The 22,863-nt window shown below is 41.1% G+C and overlaps 1 protein-coding gene and 1 long non-coding RNA gene across 9 annotated transcripts in view; one reads left to right on the top strand and one right to left on the bottom strand.

Moving 5' to 3' along the window:
* The window catches only part of NEUROD6 (neuronal differentiation 6), a 61,455-nt gene extending 58,933 nt beyond the window's left edge, over positions 1-2,522 (bottom strand). For 2 of the 8 annotated variants that reach the window (XM_080383354.1, XM_080383355.1), the window contains exons 1-4: positions 2,272-2,522; positions 1,734-1,810; positions 1,299-1,387; positions 110-203 (exon numbers count right to left, since the gene is read on the bottom strand). The gene's annotated coding sequence lies outside the window, so the exon portion shown is untranslated. Of the gene's footprint in view, positions 1-109; positions 204-1,298; positions 1,388-1,733; positions 1,811-2,267 lie in introns of all 8 variants that reach the window. The other 6 variants (XM_080383349.1, XM_080383350.1, XM_080383352.1 and 3 more) reach the window with 6 other exon arrangements.
* A 2,819-nt stretch (positions 2,523-5,341) lies between these two features.
* On the top strand, positions 5,342-8,286 carry LOC308062231. Its single transcript, XR_013927516.1, has 2 exons — positions 5,342-5,380; positions 5,979-8,286. It is a non-coding gene; the product is annotated as an uncharacterized lncRNA (long non-coding RNA).
* Positions 8,287-22,863: the final 14,577 nt, after the last annotated feature.

The following is a 22,863-nucleotide window of genomic DNA, read 5'->3' on the forward strand; positions in this document are numbered from 1 at the left end:
GCAAATCACTGCATAGCGAATGAAGGACTTCAGGCACTGTGCATGAAGTGAATGCCATGAAACAACCTCCCCTAAGAAACTGGAAGCCATGTGTTGGGTAACTACTTACCAATTCATATTGGGTACCAAGATCAGCAGAAGTCACAGGGCCTCCATAACAGCCGGGATGGGACAACAATCTGGAACATGAAGGACACCGTTGCCTTGGGAAAGAAACAAAATACTTTATGAAAACAAGGGAAGTCCCATCACAAGGAAGTCCTTAACAAGCAAGCACTAGTGCAAGAAGAAGCTCCACAGTGAAAGGATTGAGATTACAGATGTCAGCACAGCAAAATAATGTTCAGATGGGAAAAAAAAAAAGAATTATTGCTGTCCCTGGGTATCAGGAGCTTAGTCAGCACATACATAGCTGTGCTATTACCACTGAAACAGATCACAGGCCCCCAGAGGACATTCCTGACAAACCTCTAGCATGTGCATGACCAGGAGTTCATTGCAGCACTTTTAAGCTGTGCTCCTTGAAAGCAACACGCAAGCCCAGCAGGAAAATTCCTTTAGGAGATTTTTCTTGACTCTAGTTGTGACAGGCAGCATGTTGTAAAAGAGGAAGAAACATTAAAGGAGAAGATGTCTGTGCTGCAGCAGCATTTGCTAGGAAAGAAACAGAAAGTGATGATGAATTCAGTCTTTTGAAAGAAGAGATCGTGGCAAGAGGGTCTGTACAACAGTAAATTCCTTTTGCCCTGGCGAGAAAATGAAGACAATTATGGAAAGTCTAGTAAATTGAGCCCAAAGAAGCTGTGGCCAGAGCTAGCAAAAAGTACTCCCAGCAGACACCTTCATATAGCACTGTCCAAAATATGATTTGGAGACACATCCTCCCAGTCAACATTTGTGTACTGATAACACCATGCTAATGCACAAAATCCCAGGCTGGCTCCATGTGGCAGGGCTGTTGCTGCAGGGAACCTTTGAGCGTAAGTGATAGACCTAGAAAAGTGAGGCAGCAGCTGGTCTCCTCTGGCACAGAGGAAAACCTATCTGATAATGAGTGAAGACAACAATTTTGAGTCCACTTGAAGGAAAGCAAGGCTAATAGGTACCATACTACCACCAAATTAGTCTCATAAAGCAGAAAATAAATTTTTCCTGAAGACTCTTGAAGATTTTGGAGAATGTGTGTCTGATGCATGAACAACTGATGGTTTGCATGCCATGCCATTGCTGGGGCAGCTAGTCCAGGTGACTGAAGAAGAGCCACTGTTTCCTCAGACAGCTGAGAGACTTCAACATACCTGATGAGGTTTTCCCCTGACTCCAGCTGTGAAGGTGTTGCCCATCTCATGGCCCAGCGCCGGAAAGTTCAGCAGATTAATACAACTTCCTGGGCAGAGGAAGGAAGAGGAAATCCTCATGTGACTAAAGACCATAAGGTGGAAGAAAAACTCCTTTCTAACAGAGGAAAACCCTATTGGACAGCATTAGGCTGATGTGGTAGTCTCCCAGGTGAAATGCAAAACATTCAGTTTGAAAAAGTAGTTATTTAAGTAAAGCTGCAGGCTCCAGGGAATTGCTAATATTAGTGCAACTGCTTCTGATAATGAAAACTCAGGCTGCGATGCAGAAGCCGTGAGTGAGATTGCTAGTAGCAATTGCAAAAGCCCGGCAAGAAGAGGAAAGAGACTAATGCAGTTATAACCCCTGTAAACATGATCAGTCAATGACATTACCAGTGTGTGTACAGCCACCCGGCTTTCTGTACTGCCAAACGGTAGCCTCCTCTTCCGAGGAAGGTATCATCTATAGTCTATGAAGAGAGAGAGGAATTTTTTCAGAGGGCAGCCCTGAGCGTTTGCAGTAGGGTCCCAGACTATGCCTTTCTCTGATGGTGCCTGTGTCCCATTGCTGACTGCGGACTGGGGAGTTCAGCTCTGAGGTGGGTGCTCTGCAGGAAGCTGCCTCATTGTAGGTATCATGATAACCCTTCCTACTGTGTCTTCGCATCGTTTGCTTGTGAAAAGACTTAGTAAAACAGCCCTTCTTGTTTTCTTCTCTCTTGTGTAAACTCTTCATGTTTGGGAATGGCCTGAACCTAGGCAATATCAGTGAGAAAAAAGGGTTAAAGCTGAAATGACCTTAATTGGTGGCCACTTTGCCGTATTCTGCAGAAAAACCCATCATCATGAAGCCGAGACAGAGTGCTCTGCAGGTCCTGGCAGCTCGCAGCCCAAGCACTTCTAAAGAGATTCATCAAAATGTCTTACTTACGCAAGCAGGTGTCTTCCTCACCCCAGGGAGAAGCCTTCCCATGGCAAGCCTTGCAGAGGGGTCAAGGGAAAGCTAATTAAAGATTAAGACTACAAGGTGCAGCCCTCCACCAGAGGAAGGGCTGCACAGAGTTCCCCAGCAACAGCAGCCTTAACCAGGGGACTTCCAGCGAAGGGAAAACCCCAAGAAATTTCCTTTCAACCACAGCACCAAACAGCACCAGCGTGGTTCGTGAGAGAAAGCAGACATCTGAATGCAAAGCTGGGCTCACAGAGAAGAGCACGAGTAGCCAAGGCTCGTGTGTTTTGTGCAGGTCTTACACAATCAACTTCCGCCTCTCGTTCTCTCCTAATTAGGTCTTCTCATGCATCTGCAGTACAGCCTTGTGGTTTCCCTCCTGATCCATCATCTACGGATGAGACACGGTATATGGAGCCTCCGTGGGAAAGAGACCATGACAAAATAGAGGGATGGGGGTGTCATTTCAAGGAGCTTGGACTGGAAGTGTGCTTTCTCTTTGGGTCACGCCAGCATGTCTTAACATGCCTGCCATGGCTGAGCGTGCCAGAGCCACACCTCCCATGCATGGGTGGAATGTGCAGGAGATAAAAAGGTTGAGGGGTCCAGAAATACTGGTAGCGGCAGAAAGAGGCTTTCTAACACAACGTTTGCATCTTCATCCAAATCATACTGTGAGCTTGGCAAAAAAAGTTTCAGAGAACCATCTGGTGGTGGTTTGGCATCCTGTGGGAGCTGAGTTCCTAGTTAGTGGAAGATCTGGCCAAACAACAATTATGGCCACCATTGGCTTTAAAGGTCTTCTTTTGCGGTTGCTTCAGTACAGATGTTTAAATTGGAATGAGAATGGAGGTTGAACTGTCTTCTCCTTTTTGATGTGGCTGTGGGTGGGGAAAGCTTTGTGGTGGTTTAGATGGGAAGGTATATGGAACATGAATCTCCATACAGCATTTCTGATGGTTAAGCATTTGACTTCCAGCTGCCAGAACCTGCCACTCTGGTCTTTCTCATGAGAGTCAAGGGGTATCAGGCAAAGTATGGTAGGACATGTATCTTCCTTCCTGCTTTGTACATCTTGTTGGGTGTATTACATGTGATTACAGCAGCAGTTCTAGAGAGTGCAGCATTACAAATGATGCTGTATGTCTGTATACAAGTATCTCATTTCAGTGATGACAGAAAGGGAGAGTCTGAAAGACACAAAGTACATCTTTTCCTTGTGCCTCTCTCTTCTAGGATAGAAGAGAAGTGCTGAGGAACTATTATATCCCACTGGTAAAATAAATTAACAAGTCTTTCATTACTCTGCCTCCTATGTGTACCCCTGTAGTGGCTGCAAAGATTCACAGTTAACAATTATGGTGCTGTGACAGAAAAATAATTTACTTTAAAATAGCACAATTTGGAATGTAGTGCAGCTACCCTACCTGAAACACTGCATTAGAAGGATGAACTAAGCTTCTCAGACACCTCACACCATCCAAATTACAGCAGCAGTTGTGCCTGCAGTTCTGTTGCTGAAGTTTGTTTTTCACATCATAATCTCTACAGTCAAAAATAGGGAACTGTTTTGAAAATCCTTGATTTGGCCTAAACCTTGACAAATGAAGTCTCAGTATGATAGCAAGAGCTAGATGGGATAAGGATGTTTTAGGAAGAGGATGAGATATGTCAGAGCAAAAGCATTTGATTCTCTAGCTCCCATCCTCCCACGCTGGGATGTGATGGTGGTATGAGGTCTGAGGGTAGGAGAAGCACACATTGCTGGTCATTGAACACTACAAGGCCCTAAATAATTTAGTCTTAAATGCAACTTGGTAAATTTTTTTTTTGCAAAAATAATTTTAGGAAATTTCCTTTCTATCCTGGCTCCAGTTCTTCACTGTACTAGTACCATCCTTTCATTTAGGTGAAGCAATCTTTTTATTTTTTGAAGGAAATTAAAAAAGGTCATCTTGAGTATAAACACACAAGTATTGTCACAACGTTAAGACTGTAGTCTTTGACAGGGAAATAGTGGGAGTGGGAGCTTCTTGGGGAGGTGCAGAAAACCTCTTTTTGAGCCAGGTCTGATAGAGAAGGATTCATAGCATGGACCTGCGCTTTCAAAATGTAAAGTTCAACTTTCAAGACTGGCAGGAATGCAGGACCCTAAGGCCCATTGACTTTCAAGAAGGGAGAGGTTTTGCTAAGATGGCATATTTGGGTCTTTTTTCCCCCAACTTAAGTAGAAAACAATGCAAGAAGACTCCTCATTAGATTTCCAAAATTGGCTGAGGGCTGTTTTGAGGTGAGCTATTATGGCCTAAACACCAGAAACAGATAAGCACTTGCTGTTTGAAATCACCAGGTCTGAGCTCTGTATACAGTCAGTTGAGAGCAAGAGCAGCCATGCTAAGCTGTCTGTCTGTAGAGGACGGTCAGAAAATGACCCCCTGCAATCAGCTATGTTTCCAATCAGTAAAAGTAAAAAAATGAGGTGTTTTTGGAAATCTCTATGAGCTCTGTCAAATCATGCCAGAGTAACTTCTTCAGTCAGTGAGGTATTTTGGGAAAGTCACTGCTAGTGACTGAACCAAAGAACAGATGAAGAATGAGCAAAGAGGCAGGAGAGCAAACAGAAACAGGGACAAAGGTGACAAATACATGATGATTTAAAGGAAAAAGGAAGAGTGAAATCCTCTTCAGAACTTATCCTGATCACATGGCTGGTTTCTTGTAGATATTCATGGTAGAGTCAGGTATTCCAGAGTTATCTGAACACAGTGAGTGTCTCCATTCAAGGGACAATCTAGAAGAAGAGCTTCACACAGTATATAGCACAGAAGATTTGTCAGAAATGTCTGTTGGACAGTAAATAAGAAGCTGTCTATTTAATATATGTTGAAAATTAATATCTCAGAACATATCTGGGAGCTTTTTCTTAGTTTAGGGGCATTAGTAAACGGCATCTTCACTGGAATTATGATCATGATTACCTTGTGTGTGTTCTTTGTTCTAGAAAATAGATGGGACATATTGCACTTGTGAATATGTTCCTGCTGCACCCGTTTCTGATGACAGGGTACAAGAGAACTGCAAAATCATTCTGGTGAGTATTAATCGAAATTTATATGACTATGTTTGCACATACAAAACACCTTCATTGTATGGCAAAAAGTACAGTGAGGAAGGCTTGGCATTTTTATCGGTGTTAACTATTTATTTCAACATGTTAGCAGAACGTGAATCTTGACTTTATAAATATAAGCTCCAGAAACCTGAATCTCATAATTAGGTTTATTTAGACAGGAAGAAGAAATTTGAATATTGTCTAGAGAATTGCTCTGGTTCTGGATGGTGTGACAGCCTCCACTGTAATCAGACAAGTCAAGTCTACTGGAGAAGTAGCTGTTTCCCCTCACACTTTCAGTCAAATTGCATTTATGTTTGGATGAAAGTTCTGTTCTCATAGACATGTTTATAATACCTATCTGAAGAATGTCTAGGACAGCCTTCTTATAACTACTAGAGGCTCTGTCTTCATGCATGCTGCCACAAAGAAACTGTCTTGCACACAGAGTTGGACCAAACTTATTGTGTAGGCAGTGTAGGAAGTCCAGACTTCCTCACCACTGAATCTGTGACACCTTTTTAAACTGGGTTTATTCCTTAATAGATTAGTGTGGCTGCAAGAGGCTTTTTTCTAGGATGTATGGAACAGCTTACCTGCCTGACCGTGCCTGATGACAAAGTCAATCATGTTCTGGAACCACACAGGGCTGTGTGATGTATTACAGAAGACATGAACAGAAAGGAGCAGTCCCAGGTCTAAGTTACTAACAGTGAAGTTGGCTTCAAAATGTATTTACAAATCTTGTCCATTTTATTTGTGGTCTTGCTTCTGAGGCTAATGTAATCATTTAAATCCTGAAACTGAGCTTTCAGAGACAAACATCAAATATTGTGAAACTTGCTGAAACCGTGAGCTCTGGCAACAACACCTTTAAGCTGGCTCTGCAGTTTTGTGTTAATACACCTACAATGTTTTTGTACACTGCTATTTAGAAAACCTACCACCACAAAGGAATATACTGACATTTCCTCTGATTTCTACTTTATTTTACATTTGACTTTAAAATGGTATTGTATCATAAATGTTTTCTGAAGGCCAGAGTCTGAATCCTGGCTTATGCTGAATGCCACCTTGCTCCACCAGCAATTCCAGAAGAGTCAGGCTTTAGGTAGAGAAGGCCACTAAATGTGGGAGGGAATGAGAATTAATTGTCTACCAGGTTAATGTACCCCAGAACCTGAAGACCAGTTCATGTTGCCAGAACTGAACAGTTTAATTTTTCAGTTTCTTGGCAGGGATTTGGTGACTTCCTGTACACCCAAAGCACAACTTTGAGGCCTGAAGGATTAGAGTAGATGATCCAATAGCATCGATGTCAATGATGCGTGAGAAGATCCTAAATTGGTAAGGAAATAAATGCTGTTTGTGTAGGTTTTTTCCAGTGCTAACTCCTGTGGTACCAGGATAATTTTATTCAGGTATCACAGTATGGGAAAAAAAATCTGCCCTGGTAATTGAAACTTTACATCAGGCAATCATTCATTTTAATATGTCAAATGTACACATTACAAGAAACTGTTGAAAAACCCAGACTGGAAAACCCCAGGCCAAACCATATACCTCAAGATTGAAACCGATTTAAATTCCAAGAATAAGTAGCTGACAAAGATAATTTTCATAGATTAACATTTTTCACCTGGGTTTTATATATCTGGAAGAAATATACACTGCATTGGTTATGCATTGATCAAACTTTTATTGTGCCAGCTGTACTTCATAGACCTGAAAAAGTGATTCAAGCAAAACAAAAGAGAACATAAAAGCACAACTATAATGGTTTTAAATCCCAAAGAGGCAATTACAAGTTTGATTCCAGTGATGCAGCTGGACTACATTGGAAAACTAAACACTTTACACATATTAAGTAGATATGAAGGCTAAGACTAGGACTGTAAATAATAAATCCATCCTGCAGTTTTATTTGTGAAGTACAGCCCTTTTAATAAGTTGGGGAAACACAGCAATAAAAATTCACACTAATTCATGTGTAAAAGGTAGTTTAGCAGAGCTGAAATGTGTTAAAACAGGTTTTTGTTTGGGGTTTTTTTTTTTTAGAAAAGTAAGTTGCACAATAACTAATGATTTAAAGGAAACAACTGGAAAGTGGACTAAGATAATGTTGCAAAAGGGATGAATCATAATTCTTTAGCCTTTGTGAGTGTGTTAGGGTATAATATAGTCTTTTATATTTAGAATATTTCTTGCTCTGTTTTTATAAAGAAAAACCTGGTAATTGCAGTACATAATATTTATCTTTGCTTGGGGGGCTAAGGGGAAGAGTAAAGGGCAGGGCAGGGCAGGGCGGCATCCAAAACAGTGTGAAGATGGCCTGAGGTTCAAAAACAGTCATGCAGATGGTGACAGGCTGGTGAGAGTAGAGGGGAAGCAGACACGCAGCCACCTCTGCGTGCACTGTTCCCAAAAGCAGCCTTTGCATTCAGGGTACATGCATGTGGGTCCTTGCCCTCAGGTCAACCAGGCCAGCTAAATGAGACACACTCAGTACAAGGCAGCTCTGCAGGCTGCTTTAGTGGGCACTCGAGAGACATTTCTGGAGGACAACTCATCCCACAGTAACTGTTCAGGCTGAGATGGATTGTCACTTTCCACGCAGTATTGAGAGACCCTGCATGGGTGGTTTCAACTGAATGTCTCCATTTTTAGATGGCTAAAGTTAGGTGAAATGAGTTCTTCTCTCAATAGGTATAAAACTGTTCCATCTTTTCTCTGCTTCTTTTCATATGCTGGTTGTACAGCTGGACAGAGCAAGCTGAGGCACTTCCTGGGCTAAGGTTGTCTTTGCCATTGTCTCTGGATGGGGCAGAGTGTTAAGGGTAACCTCCTTTTCTAAAGGCCAGGACCAAACACTAATGTTTTTGGGGGAAGGGAAAAAAAAAAAAAAAAGGTCTAACTATACATCTATTCTCCAACATTTTGACTCTCAGAATTAAAGCAAAATAACAAAACCTGAAACGCAAAATGGAAGGCAACAGAAGAGTAAAAATTAGCCAATCACAAGAAAAAGAAACAGGACAAAAAATCAGTTTAACATTTTAATTTTAATTTTTTGTTTTCTCTTTTGGAAAATGTAGGTTCATTGAAACAACAATAAAACCTTCTTGTGAGAAAGGTTCCGTTTTGAATGTTCTGATCTAATCTGAAGCATTTCTGTGGAAAAAAAATGTTTTCTTTAAATGTTCTCTTTTGATAATTTCCAGAAGAGGAGTTTACTGTTTTATAATTCAAACCAATGCTTTCATCACAGTATTTCAGTTAATTTAGAGTTTAAATTTATAGTTTAAATTTAACAAAAAAAAAAAATATAATACTATTTACATGAAATATTTTAATAATTTAATCTTAGGGATTTCTATTCATCTGTCTTCTTGAACAGCATTACTTTTCAGGTTTTTGGCTTTTTACCAGAATTCTGAAATTTCTCGTGTGACGGGAAAAGCATTTGTGCCTTAGCTTAATGGTTAAAATCTAGAAAGGTCTGTGGCTCAAATAGTAGTCAATGTTGCACATCCAGTTTTGGGTGAACTTTATGAACTGTGGATTGATGCTGCTTTCCTTGGGAGCCTAGTGGGTGTGCTGCTTCTCTTCCACAGACACAGGACTGGGAGAATGATGTTAAATGTGCCCTAACATTTCTAAAGCCACCTTTCCTGAGAAGTATGATTCAGGGTGGTATTACCACCTTTTGGCCTCAACATTTGAGGACACCCAGACGACATGGCTATTCGCCTGCGCGGTGGAGGTGTGTAAACCGGCACATAGTGGGAGAGTTTGGTTTACGCTTTGTTAATGCATCCTTACTTTGTCTGAAGCTACTTCTGGATGTATTTAAAGTTTGTGGTTAACAACTCTGTCAATAGCAAGGGAGAAATGAGAAGCTACAGCCAAGGTCCGCAGAAAGGACGGCGAGGATGGGCTGGGGTGTTACAAACATAACTAGTGCCACCTATAGGTACCAGAAAAGTGACCGGTGGGGCCGTGGGCTGCTCTGCTGATGTGGAGCACAGGAATAGCCCCTAGATTTTGGCGGCAGGGGTGGGCGGTTGTGCTGTTTGCAAGGGTTGTTATTTCTTTATCCTTCCCAGGTTTTTCTAGTATGGCCATACTATTGCTCTAGCTGGTGACATAAAGCTTGGGTAGGTAGATGTTTGAAAGGGAAATATCATACAAAATGATTTCCTTCAAGGGACAAAAAAGAACAACAACCTGTTATTTCACATGAGGATCATGGACTTAAGTTTAGTTACTCCTTTGCAAAAGGACCAGGATAGAGCTGAGAGAAGAGGCTGAACTAGAGTTGACTAAGTAGGAAAACCAAAACCATCCTTGAAACAAGACTAGTGGCACACTGAGTTATCAAGAAAATTTTCAAGGACTTTTCTCCAGCTTCACAGTCCTATTATGCTTGTTATTACTATTTTTTTTAAAAAAATAATTAAATATTTCACACCATACAAAATACTGCTATAACACACTCTTTTACAACTAGGAAATCCCATGGGCTTGACATCTAGCCCTGGGCCTAGACCAGGCCTAGCTCTACTTCCAAACTTTATTAGTTTCTGTAGATTTTAAATCACATTGTCTTACCTTCTTTTTGATGAGAGATCTAGGGGATCCAGCCAGTTAATGTGAAACTCAGATCACAATAAGAGTTGGTAGAGAGGTTTCTTGCTTCGACTTTGTGGGACCCTATAAAGACCCTATAATATTTGATGCCAAACATATTGGCAGTTGAGAACCAGGCCCTGGTTTCCTAGTCAGAAGAAATATTGAAATTCTTGATCTCTGAGTGTTCCCACAGGTTACATGTAGATTTAGGCAAGCTCAGTGCCACTGAAAATGAAAACAAAAGGGATGCCAGACGTAAAATTAAATTGATTTTATATGTAGGAAACTCACTCAACAAAGAAAACATATAGAAAAACATTAATTTCACCTCCTTTTTCAATTATATTTATTATAATAATAATGGCTTAAAATTTTTCAGTGGAAACATGAGTCTAAAGTTGACTGTGTGCTATGCCGCTTCTTTAGCAGCTTCCAGCAGAGTTTTAAAAATTATTTTGCAATGCGTATTTTTTCCAGCATAGCTCCAGTAGATTGTCATTTTTTCTTTACTGTCTCCTTCTGCCCTTGTGTGACGAATGTGAGATTTTCTGTTGCCTTTCCTTGTTTCCTGGTGCTCGTCCCTGGCATGTACCATGGCACTATTTTTTGGTCACTCTTATGCTCTATGTTCTACTTCTGTTTGTTTGTTGATCTGTACATACCATGCTTTGTACTATGCCTCATATCACTCTAAGGAGGACATCCTCCCTATCTGATGCTTTGCGTGTTGTTCCTTCCTATTATCAGTGTCAAGTGTATTATTGACTGTGGGATAAGCCAGAGAAGAAGCCAGCGTGGCAGGCCTTTTGTGAAGCTTCAGGCTTCCAGGCTTTTCTTTGATTATCTTCTCTTCACTCTTATCTCCAGCTAATGAAAATTTGAACATGGTTTTCTCTTTTTTTCTATGTCTTTTAAAAACAAATTGGGCTACTGTTTTGTTGGTGAGGATAAGTATATGTCTTCTAGTTTGCCAAATAAGAGTGATCCTCATATCTGTAGCAAGCACAAGTGATAGTTTTAGTAGAGTTGCTGTTAAATATCACTGTCTGGATTTAAATGTTTGGACAAAGATTAGCTGCCAGTACAAAATAAATAGCATGAATGTTTAATCAAGATCTATCATTCCTCCTGGTCAGATACTGCCTTTTTGTTTAACAGCCCAGTATAACAGAGACACAATGCCTACTGAGAAGTCCTATGACTCTGTTAATAATTGTATAGTTTTAAGTAAAATTCAATTCATGCCCTGGCACACAATCAGGAGTGAAAGAAAACAGAGTTTAATCTGTGGATAGATAGGTAGATGTGTAGATGTTTACAGCCCCTTTGAAAATTAAGTCTTTAAAGCTGGGGTCACGACTTTCAGAAATATAGACTTTTAGTCACTAGAGGGAGACATGATCTCGTATAACCTCGAGCACGTCTGCCACCCGAAGAGATCGGTGATAAAAATTCCCATTGCGGGGAGGCAGATGTCAACCAGGCTGGAGCGCTACTGTCCAAGTGAAAGGCTCCTGGCTTGTTAAGCATCTGGGGACTGTGGGGGTTGGAGAGAGTGAAAGGAGCCTTCATGGACCTTCCTGATCCTCCGGGATAGCACGAGCAATGCCTTTCCATAAAACATGTCTGACCTGGGCGCCAGCGAGAAGCGAGCAGAAAAGGCTTTGACCGCATCTTCAGCTCGTCTTTCTCAAGAAAGCTGCCGGCCATTACACCATTTCCCATCCCAGAGCAATATGGCTGGGTGGAAAAGTAGCAGGTCAATGTAGAAAGCCCCGTCTCTCCTTGGGGAGGCTGCTCTGCTGTCAGATGTAGACTGGCACGTGTTATCTGCTCTTGCTGCATGCTGCCCAATAACTGTCTCTTCCCCCACCATTGCCTTTGGGCAGAGCTAAGATGCTGATCAGGGGAAGCCAGTGAGGGAAGGAGGTGCAGTGAAGGCTCCTGGACCATTTCTTGGCACGGGTGAGAGAAGAGCTGGTTTTCTCCCGGTGCAAGACTCTATAGGGAACAATCTGTGCAACCGTTTGGCTGGAGAGAGCGGTACGCAAGGATAGATTGACAGGGTCTCACCCCAGTGATTTACTTTAAAATGAAAGCTTAGGTGCAAACATTAGAGGCAGATTTTGTACCCCCTGGAAAGTGCTTTGATCAAAGTACCAAGCCCAGCACGAATTCTGCACAAGTATTATTATTCATCCAAAAAACAAACAGAGCAAGCCAAGGGCCCTGTCCACACTGGGATCAGGATTGGGCCAGCACCAACCATGTTGCTGCTGATAAAACCACAGGGAAACATCTCTACATCTGGAGCTTCTGTTCAGTGTTAATCCATACTGGGATGCTGTTTAATAATGTATTTAGCTAGAGTACTGCAAATGTGTGGTAAATGACATTTTTTACCATTACATTAATAATAGGTGTTATTTATCCTTTATTGCCCAGAAACATTTTAGGGACCGCTGTTAATATTTCCTTGAAATAAATGTTTATAGAATCATTAACTTTGGTTTTATTGGCCATATTTCTCGCAAAGCTTCTGAGTCATGCCTTCAAGTCTGCTAGGATTTGTGATCCTATTTTCTGTTTGCTTTGTACATTTTGTCTGTCTGTGTAATTTGAAGAGAGAATTGTAGAGTGTAAGATGGAGGCAAGTATTCTTTATTTTAATTAAAATGCTAACATAAGAAATTATCTTATTGAGTGATTGTGTTGTAACACAGCCACTTGCTCTGCCATACAGTAGTTAAGTGTGATTTGATGCTTCCTCTAGAATGCATCCTATTCTCCGGGGCTTATACTGTAGCCAAAAAATTCCCTCTAAGCTGAAACTTGGCATGCAAAATCTCAGCTAAACTTCAGTGCTGCTTGAAACTTAAACCGCAAAACTGTTTTTCTACGTTCCAGTTGCTTTCGGACACTACACTTGCTGGTTCCTTGTATCGTTTCTTTGTGCAGTGATTGAAGAGCTCAGTGTCTTTCTAATATTAAAAATGAAATGTTGCTGGTGTTAATTCTTAATGGGAATTAGTTACTGCTGACTGCGGGGAAAAATGGTATCATAGGCCTGATGAGTTCTAGGCGCACATACATACACCACTGCACACAAAGGAAAAATTAATTCTTTTCCTGGCAGGTTTTGCCTGTGTTGCCCATCCCAAATAGAAGTCTCCTGCTCTTTGTGGAGGGGCCATGATACAGGCCCTGCAGCTGGACCCTTGGTGGAGACAGGGATGTCAGCTAGCTGAACATTTGGTCTGATCCAAGCGTGAGCTGTCGCCTCTACTCTACAGCATAGCGACTCTTCAATAGAGTCCTGATACGGTGCCAATGGTGTGAGTCTAGACTCGGCTGTAGACCTTAATGAATATCTCATCTACGGTTATTTATGTGTAAATGGTTTCTGAAGCAAGCCAAGTGTGTTGCTGAGCACATTGTTCCCATGCCACTGACTAGAGAAAGCTGATCATAATAATCTGATCGGCCAGTTAGATTTGGGTAGATATTTGATATTTTGATAACAGCATGCACACATACATGGGAGAAGGAAGTCAAGCCTACTGTAACCTGAGGATACATAAAGTTTGAGTCTAGCACAACTTGCACACCTGGGTTCAACAAATACCTGTGCAGCAAGGTTACATTGCTGGACAATACTACCTAGCTTTTTTTTCCAGTAAACTCTGTACCTGATAGATTTTAAGCCATTTTTGAAGCATGCTTTTCTGAGATCTTTACCATAAATTTAGTAGTTTCAGATAACTGGAATTATTTTCTCCTGGTTTTATTTATATTCACCCTTCGAAGTGCCTTTGCACATTAAAAAAATGAGAGACTGTTTATTAAATGAAAATTTCTGTGTCTACGAGATACCCATGAAAAGGGTTCCTTTAGTTAGAAACAAAGAAAAAAATTAATTCTTTCAGTCCAGGAGAAAAGGAGCACTTGAAGTTTTTTCATTTGGAGAAGTACTGACTGACATTTGAGAACAGGGTAATAAACTCTCAGGTAGAAAATTTTGTAGTCATATAAGCCCGTCAAAAGTCATAAGGAAATTCAGAAGGTGACAACAGCACCTAAACTAATGACATAGGAAATGGAAAGCTGATAAATGCAAGTCATTTATCTTGGGAAAATGAAGGAAGAATTTGAAATAGCCCACTCGTTTTGGAGGTTACAAGTTATCTTGGGGCAAAATACCACTGAACACCTGTCAGAACTTGTCAGTATGCAATAGTAGCTCAAAAATAGTTAAATGTTAGTACCTGTAAAGGTTGGACTACAGAGCTGTGACCAACAGTTACAGTTACAGAACAATGTGAACCTGATAATGTCACTGGATGCATCAGTGGTGTCTCATCACTTGCAGCATAGGATCAGATGGGACCATACAGAAGATGCAGAGCTGTTTTTCTCTCTCTCTTTTTTTTTTTTTTTTTTTTTTTTTTTTTCCCAGACAGCGCTTGTATTACATTCATAAGAATCTAGTGCTTATATGTAGCACAGTATAGGGAACCTGCTTTTGGCAGGAGAGACTCAGAAACTATGTGTGTCTTCCTGATATACCATCCCTATGCCTGTGGGTGTACAAAGTTGTATAAATCTAGGAGAAAGCCTGAATTACCATTTTTTATCTTTCCATGGGTCACTCATTCCTTTTCACTGTCCTTTTGAGACATCAAAACTTCAGTGACTGAAGGAAGGTCCATTCCATGTCATGTTACTGATCCTGCAAGAAGTGAAGCATTTTCCTGCCCTCTCCAGGCAAGCATTTACTTACTGCTTGGCTTTGAGCACATCCGTGACCTGGGGGTTCTTGTACGAGCTCACACATACGATGATCGTGGGCAGGAGCCGGGCAAGCAGAAACTCACAGGACCCCATACTGGTGGGGGAATGGCCCATCAGAGAACAACAGGGTGCACTAGCAGGCAAAGGAGACCACTGTGTTTAAGTGGAAGAAGAATGTTTGCTAAAAAATGAAGCAACGGGTGCTGGCACTGCTCTCAGAGATTATGGGTATCATTGGCCTGAAAGAGATCGAGTGACATTTATGCAGAAGTGGTTTAAGTGGAGTGAAACTGCTTCGCAGCCTTTATGGGGTTGGTCTTTTCATATTTCTGAGAGCAGAATCAGTGAACAAGGTGAGTTAATAGTACATAAGTAAAATTGAAGCCTACAGCAATTAAATTAAAAGCTAAAAAGATTTGGAATGGTAAAACTGAATACATTTTAATTGAACATAATTCTATTGAAGACTATTAAATTACCACAGTGGAATAGAAGCACAAAAAACATGATAATGAGTTCCTGAATGAAAATTTTAAATGGATAAACTGAAAAATTGCAGGTACCCCAGTGTATGACATGCAGAGTGCTCATGATATGAGAACATGAATTATTTATATCTTCTTTAAATGTAGAATGTAAATTTGTTTTGAATTAATTTCTATTGGGAAATCACTACACAGTAAACATAACTGTCTCTTAGGGCAATGTTTTTTTCCTTCTAATTATTATTATTATTATTTTATTATACTGTTGTTTGGAGAGGGGAAGAAAAAAAGGCAATTTTTATGGTGGTAAGTCATTTAAGTAATGGTTATATTGAAAAAAAGCATAGTGCTTTACTTTGGGGTGAAATGCACTGTAAGTTGGACAGCTGCTAAAGTAACTTAGGACACATGGACTCCACTTTGATGTTGCCATGCTGTGATGAAGAAGTTGGCAGCTCCTTGCCTTCCTACAGCGGGTAGGTCAGTAGCCTGGTAGAGGACATGAAGGGGTCTGGCTAGTGCCTCATTACTGTTGCAGTCTGTGGGACGCAGAGGCAGGCGCCAAAGCTTATGCTGAGGCTGTTACAACCATAGAAATAACCTAAGGATGGAGGAAAAGGTCTTGTGAGTAGGGAGAGAGTTGTTAAGGGAATGAGCCAGCGTTATTGTTACTTTCATTCTCTTGTGTTTGTTTCCACCTATACAAGTGTGTTCAACAGTTGCCCGTTGGCACTATTTTAGTCAAGAGATCGTTGCTTCATCTTCTTAATGCTTCTGCTGGAGCAATGTGCAGGTAAGTCTAGGGTGAAGTCACTGAGGAATTAGGCTTTCCCAGCTGTGTTTTGTACTCCTTAGTTTAGAAAAAATGAGGTAGAGAGCTCCTTTTGGCCTCGGTGTGGCCTTGTGCTTAGGGGTCACCTTTGCCTTGGACAGAGTTACCGGGACTGAAGCTTTTGTTGCTGGGCCTGACCTTTGCAACCCTTGCTGCTCATTTCTAATGACGCTTTATTGGTTCATCTCTCCTACCCCAGGGAATAATATGTGGGTAACGTTACATAGCAAACATTAGTCTTGAGTGGCAGGTGGAAGATTAAATATTATTTTATTTTATTATTTTATTTATTATACTATTTTGCTACATACAGTGCACTATTTTTTTCATTACTTATATCTTTGACTTGCAACCCATCTGGATCTGCAGCTCCTCAGTAGCTGCAAACTATGTTCTGCCCATTCTCAATCCTCCGACAATGGGAAGACGATGAGCTAAAAATGTAAAGATTTTTGTTCTTATTATTTTGGAACAACTGCTCTCTCGTTTTCTGCTGTTTTCTTTTCATGGACCATTAGCAGCTTCCAAAGGCAATATCCTTTCACTGTCACACTATGCCATGGGGTGCCATTTCAACAACTTCAGACGAGGGCATTAAGTACAATTCTGGATGAGAGTCAGAGCATAACCAAATAAAAATAATAAAGGAAAGCTTGTAAGAGCAATTTGGAATGCTGTCCTGTGCTGAATTCATTTGCAGCTTAGCAGAGAGCTACCAATCACTGGTGATCAGTGCAATACTCCGCAGCACCTTATTTAATTGTAAAGTATTTCATACCCTAAGAAACATCACTGTTCATTTGCTTTTCCTTTTTCGGTGATCATCTTAGCTCAATGCTGAGCGGTGAATCAGTGGGAGGGGAAGAAAATTCATGTTTCTAATTCGAGGAGAATAAAAATGGACTTCTTGTTGTTCCTCTCCCTACCCCCTTGCAATTAATCTGGAGTTAGTCATTTCTTCAGATAGTTTTAAAAAAAAATGCTGGAAGGAGGGAGAAACCCTTCATGATCCTTTGGTCAATCTCTCAAAGCATAAAGGTCAAATTGTGGCAGACATTGCATACAGGTCCAAGCCAAAGCATCCTCCTGGCCAGCAATAGGATTATGGGGCAGAAGCCATTTCCTTTAGCTCACCTCCCAGGGACACAGTACTATTCTACAGGTCCTCACAGCACCCCATGCTTTGTGGAGGACTCAGGCTACCTATGTTCATTGAAATAACCCCTAAAGCGACACTGCCTTATCTGGCACCGGCTTTTGCATTCTGTGCTTGAACAAATTATTCATCCTTTATAGTGTGGAAAATCTGTAAGGCACACGATGAACGGGCTGCCCGGAGCTGTAGTCGAGGCAGCCGCTGACTCTGATGCTGCATTCCTTCTCTGCACCTCTTTGGTGGTGATGGATATGCCACTTAGCAGGCACTGCTTGGAAGTGTGGTGCGGAGATCCATGTAGAGCTTGTCAGCTGGAGAGCAGATCAGTCAAGAGGCTTAAGCATAGGACTGGGAGGTAGCTGGAATGGTTGCTGTCTTGGCTATGCTGATAGATCACTTTGGGCTAGGTACTTAACATCTGTGTATTTTGCTTTCTCCTTCTGTAAAAGAAGGCTAATCTCTCTGCTCATGGATGTCGGAGTTTTCTCTGGTGCTGGCCTGTGTAATAGTATCTTAATGCCAACATGAAAGGTGTTGGGAGGCTCTGTGAAGGTTTGTAAAGCACTATGAAATTTTATTGGGCTGGGTGTTACCAATGCCTTGCATCCATTGTATTTACATTTGACTTGCGCCTTATGTAAAATAGTTTTACACTACTCTCTGCTCTGCTGAACAATGTTGAGACTCTTGTCATTTTCTCCCTAATACAGGACCTGTTTCACCTTGACATGGTAGGCTAGACAACGGTGTCCAGTGCTGGAGTAAAAGGCACACTGGACATAAGTCTGGAGATGCCAGGGCTGTAACGAGGCTAGGGCAGTCATTCCCTTGTCTCAGCTCCATCAAAGCAGTACAGATTACTGATCTTAATGTGGCTGCGGGGCTTTTTTATTTCTCTGAATTTTTCCAGTCCCTTTTTGGACTCATGCAGTCTTGCAGCAACTCCAGCACCCCTTGACACAGAGACCCGTAGCCTAACCACATCCTGTGTGAAGAAGTATTTCTTTCAGTTTATTTTGAACCGGCCGTTGCTAGTTTTATTCATATGCCCTGCTTCTTACATAAGAAGACACAGCAGAAGATCATTCCCTGCATCACAGTGGTGCTCATGGTTTTATAGATCCCTTTAGATACCTGCAATATGCCAGGGTGAAAGAGCCTCAGTTTATTTAGCCATTCCTCTTACAAAGCGTCATATACAACCTGTATCCTACTCTTGACCACCCTTGCCACAATTCCTTTTTCAGTTCCACTGGATTCTTTTAAAGGAGGGAGGAATGGAGTTGCATGAGATCAGTACATTTTGGATACATAGAATGCTATACATGTGTCTTTGGTTTGCCCTTTGTGACGAGGCTGTCATCCGTGGGCTTGCATTGCAATTATTTCAGGTGGGGCAATAACATCGCCACAGTGGCTGGGGATATATAAAAGTCCTGGTGCTGAGTGATATGACAGATACTTACCACCACTCCAAGTCTGAGCAGGAGAGGAAGGAGCCATCTAGACCAGCGCAGATTCCTTTCCATTCTGCCTTGTTTGCCTCTCTGCCTGGTTTATGATGCCCCGCATTTTATTCGTCACCTTGGATTGTTTTCCTCCTATTGTACATTCGCTAGAAAAGCAAAAAGCCTCTCTAAAACTGCTGGACTGAAAATGAAATATAGGATGGCTGCAGGCTATGTTTTTCTTTGCTGGGAAGCACTACCATGATAATTGTTTCTACAAAAAGAAACTACTACTCTGGAAAAAAAAAAAAAAAAGAAAAAAGAAAAAAAAAAAAGAAAGAAGGAAAAAAAAGGACAAAACAAAAACCAAAAACCCAAACCCTCTATTTGCTTGAACCTACCATAAACTATTGCTAGTAATTATAGAAGCCGACTGCACAACAGCTTAATTTGACTTAATTGGCAATTTTTTAAAGCTGCAACACAATAAAAATAGAAAACAAACTCAGTGCACAGGTTCTGGAGATGTTAAATTTCACTTTACAAAGAAGCTGTAAACCTTCATTCAACATGTAGGCTTGCAATTCACTTCATTTGGTTATATATTCTTCTTTTTTTTTTTTTTTTTTTTTTCATCTCTTGTGATACGAAAGTGTAGAAATATGCAGCAGTTTCTGAAAGAAGACTAAGCTTTGCTTCTGCTCTCGGTGCTGGCTTCCAGTCTGACAGAAATGTTTCACAGTGAAAGATTATCGAGAGGGAGAGAGATCATCTGCTAGTCTTATGACTTGGTTAATGGCCACAGGGTTGGGTTTTTCTTATTTATTTTTTTTTTTAAAGTGACTAGTAATTCTAAATGGCAAATTCTTTTGTTCTCCCCAAACATTTAAGAAAATGGTAGTCTACTAGAGAGGCAAATCCTTTTTGAGCTACAAATTTATCCACTGTGGGTTTAACTTTAAATAGATTAGTAGTCCCCTTTAAGTCAATTGAGCTTTAGTGGGTATTACAGAAAATTAAGCCATCTGTACACACTACCAGTGAGATGATTTAATTACACAATGTTCTGATATGGTAAGAGAACAATTTATATTAAGTCAATGTTTATTTATTTGAATGTGAGCTGAGGATTGTATATTATAACATACAGATATTATACAAGTTGATGTGATGACAGAATGAATTGATTTATACTGTTAAGTACCTAAAGGATTTAAGTCTATGTACACGGTTAAAATATCAAGTGAGGAACTGCAAAAGGTAAGAGTTCAGGCTTTACACCCACCAACCCATTTTACACCTTTCCTGTCCCATATGAGGTATCTAGTTCTTGCTGCTTGGAGAGTAGCCCTGGCCACGGGAATCCCTCAGAGCTCACCTGGTCTTTTCCAGGGAAGGTGATGTAGATGGAGGGGACTTAGGAAGGACCTAGGACACATGGAAGTTAGTGGATGGTTCCTAATGGATGTCTTCCAGTTGACACAGTTTACCATAGCTGCAGGACAGGCAGAAAATCAATGAGTCAATCCACTCACCCAACGCACCCAATACTGTGGAGAATCTAGACATTAGACCTTTGTGGGCATCAGAAACTAGACCCTGCACTTCACCTAAAAGAATTCAAGCTCAAGAAAGGTGAGTATCTGAAGCTGATTTTAAGCTAAATTTGAACTTCCTTAGTCCTAGAGTTGGTGCACATTGAAGGCTGCTTTAAGTTGCTTGTCTTCATTGAACTGGCTAGTTACCAGTAGATAAGTTTGCTCTTCTCCTAATTCCTGTGACAGTGGCTGACAGGATCACCGGTTCCCCAGGATAGCTTTCTAACAATGATGGTTTGACTTGGTGGTTGAAACTGATTCCAAAGTTGCCAATAGACACATAAGAATCATCCCAGGTAATGAGGAAAAATGATCCCTATCTACAATAAAGTATGGGCAAGATGCACACTTCTGATGGAAAATGGGTGTACACACCATAGCACTTAGCCACTCTTGGAAAAAGATTTTAACTACAGTCCCATACTTGGTGTGCTCTGGGCTTATGTGGAAGAGTTATGCTGGATCATTCTTCCTCAGACTTTATGAGACTCTCAGTTTGGTTTCTCTACAAGCTCCCTACACTGATGCTGCTGAGTACCCTGCTGGAGTGTGGTTCAGTGCTGAAGCAAAGGGGTACTGCAAGTAAATTCTGACATCATGTGGTGATACACAGATATATATGCCATAACTTCAGTTTCTTCCTTTAAAGTTTCATTGCTTTATGGAGAAAGGATCAATTAAAATGCAGAACTAGCTCTTCCATACTGTCCAGTCAGCATCTAAAACCTATGGGCCAGATTTGTCTCTGTCTTTACGGCTACAGACTTTTTAATGAGAGCGATAGCATGGTGCATGCTTTCCACATTTGTTAGAAAAGAAAGAGAGAACATTTGAGACTCAGCGCAGTATGAAGCTACATGAAATTTCCTAGTAGAAAATGGCAGGAGCTGCCACACAATCTAGCTTTTCACTGTCAGTTTGAGCTCTGTTTCGTTGGGAAGAGGTTGCAAGCAACAGGAGCAGTACTGGACCTTTTAAATCATTAACACTCCCAACCTGCATATTTATTACCTGCCAACTGGCAACAACAAAGTGATTCATCTGATGTGTTCATTGAGCAGGGGAGAATCATGCAGCCTAATTCATAAGATAAGAGAAAGCAATGGGGCACACGCTGTTATCTGCTGAAACTCGACCGGGGAGGTATGGAAGAAAGTAGGAAAATCCTGACTTAAGGACTGAATGGAGAGGGTCCTGCTTTATGGGTACCCCTTACATTATTCCCAAGGCAGATGTAGATATTTGCATTGTTCTGAAGACCACAGACAGCAGAGGATAGCATACATGGTACGGAAGTTATGTGATAAAAAAATCAGACTAGCTGAGGTCATGAGGATACTCAGTCCATCAAAGAAAACTCTGTACTTTCCCAGTGAACCCAATTTTGTGGCTTAAAATGGCAAGAAAAATTTAAACATCCAGATGGGAATTTCTTTGAGACAGTCCAAACCTGGAGCATTCACCTTACTTTCATGTTAACACCATTTTAACCAGTAACCTATTCTTCTTGATTTCCTCTGAACTGGAAGTACTACAGAGGGGAAAAAACAGAAACGCATTAGTATTTGCACTTCAAGGGAGTAAAGCAATATGTACTCACAGGAGTCCAGAGAATTAAATGATTGCATGAATTTTTTCAAGGCTCATAGAAGGCTAAATATGGATTTAATTGAAATTGATTGTCAGTATTTTTATGACCTGAGCTGGTCTGATGTCCATAGCTGGGATATTCCTGTTGCCACATGAATGAAACACTGGAAGTTTGGAACCAGGCATGGCTTCATTGTTAGTGAAGATTAATTTACATGCTGATTTGCATATGCTTCTCTTCCCCACCCACCCCCCATTACACCTGTCTCTGAAAAAAAAAAAATTCTTACTGCGTGTGAGTGGTTCCCCTAACCTAAATATTAATTTCTTCTCCCTGTACATTGACATTGCCTCTGGCTAAGACAACTGCATAGAGCCAATGAGTGTGTAGGGTGGAGAGAAGAAGCTTTCGACTTTCTGGGTTTTTTTTCCCCTCAGACATCAAGGTTTCAATTTTTATTTCATATGGGACTTGCAAGCACATGCTAAAAGAAAAGCATGACCCCAACCATAGCAAATATTCAGCCCTATTGATTTTCTTACCAGGTTTCGTTTACACCTGCCCAGAAAACTGGACCAGTTGACCCAGAACTGCAGCCGGAGTCAGTCAGTGTTGCTCTGCTACCCTCAGAGCACCTACAGCAGCTGTAGTCATTGCTCTCTGTGACTTACCATAACCAAGGATGGGGCCCCACTGTCTTATGGACAAATTATTTCACGATGTTCAGAGCTGTACTTACTGCCAGTGAGTCAGCGCAGTGGGAAGCATCTTGCACATGGTGTATCTGTGCCTTTTCACTTGTGTTACCGAAACTTCTCTTGTTCCTCCAAAGGGACTGGCTCTCAAGAGTGATCACACACAGTATGGCTAGTATAGCTGTAACCCAAGGAGGTATTATATAGGTGGAGATGGAATGCAGATAGGGTAAT

Source organism: Falco punctatus (assembly GCF_963210335.1).
Source record: "Falco punctatus genome assembly, chromosome: 4".
Lineage (NCBI taxonomy): Eukaryota > Metazoa > Chordata > Aves > Falconiformes > Falconidae > Falco > Falco punctatus.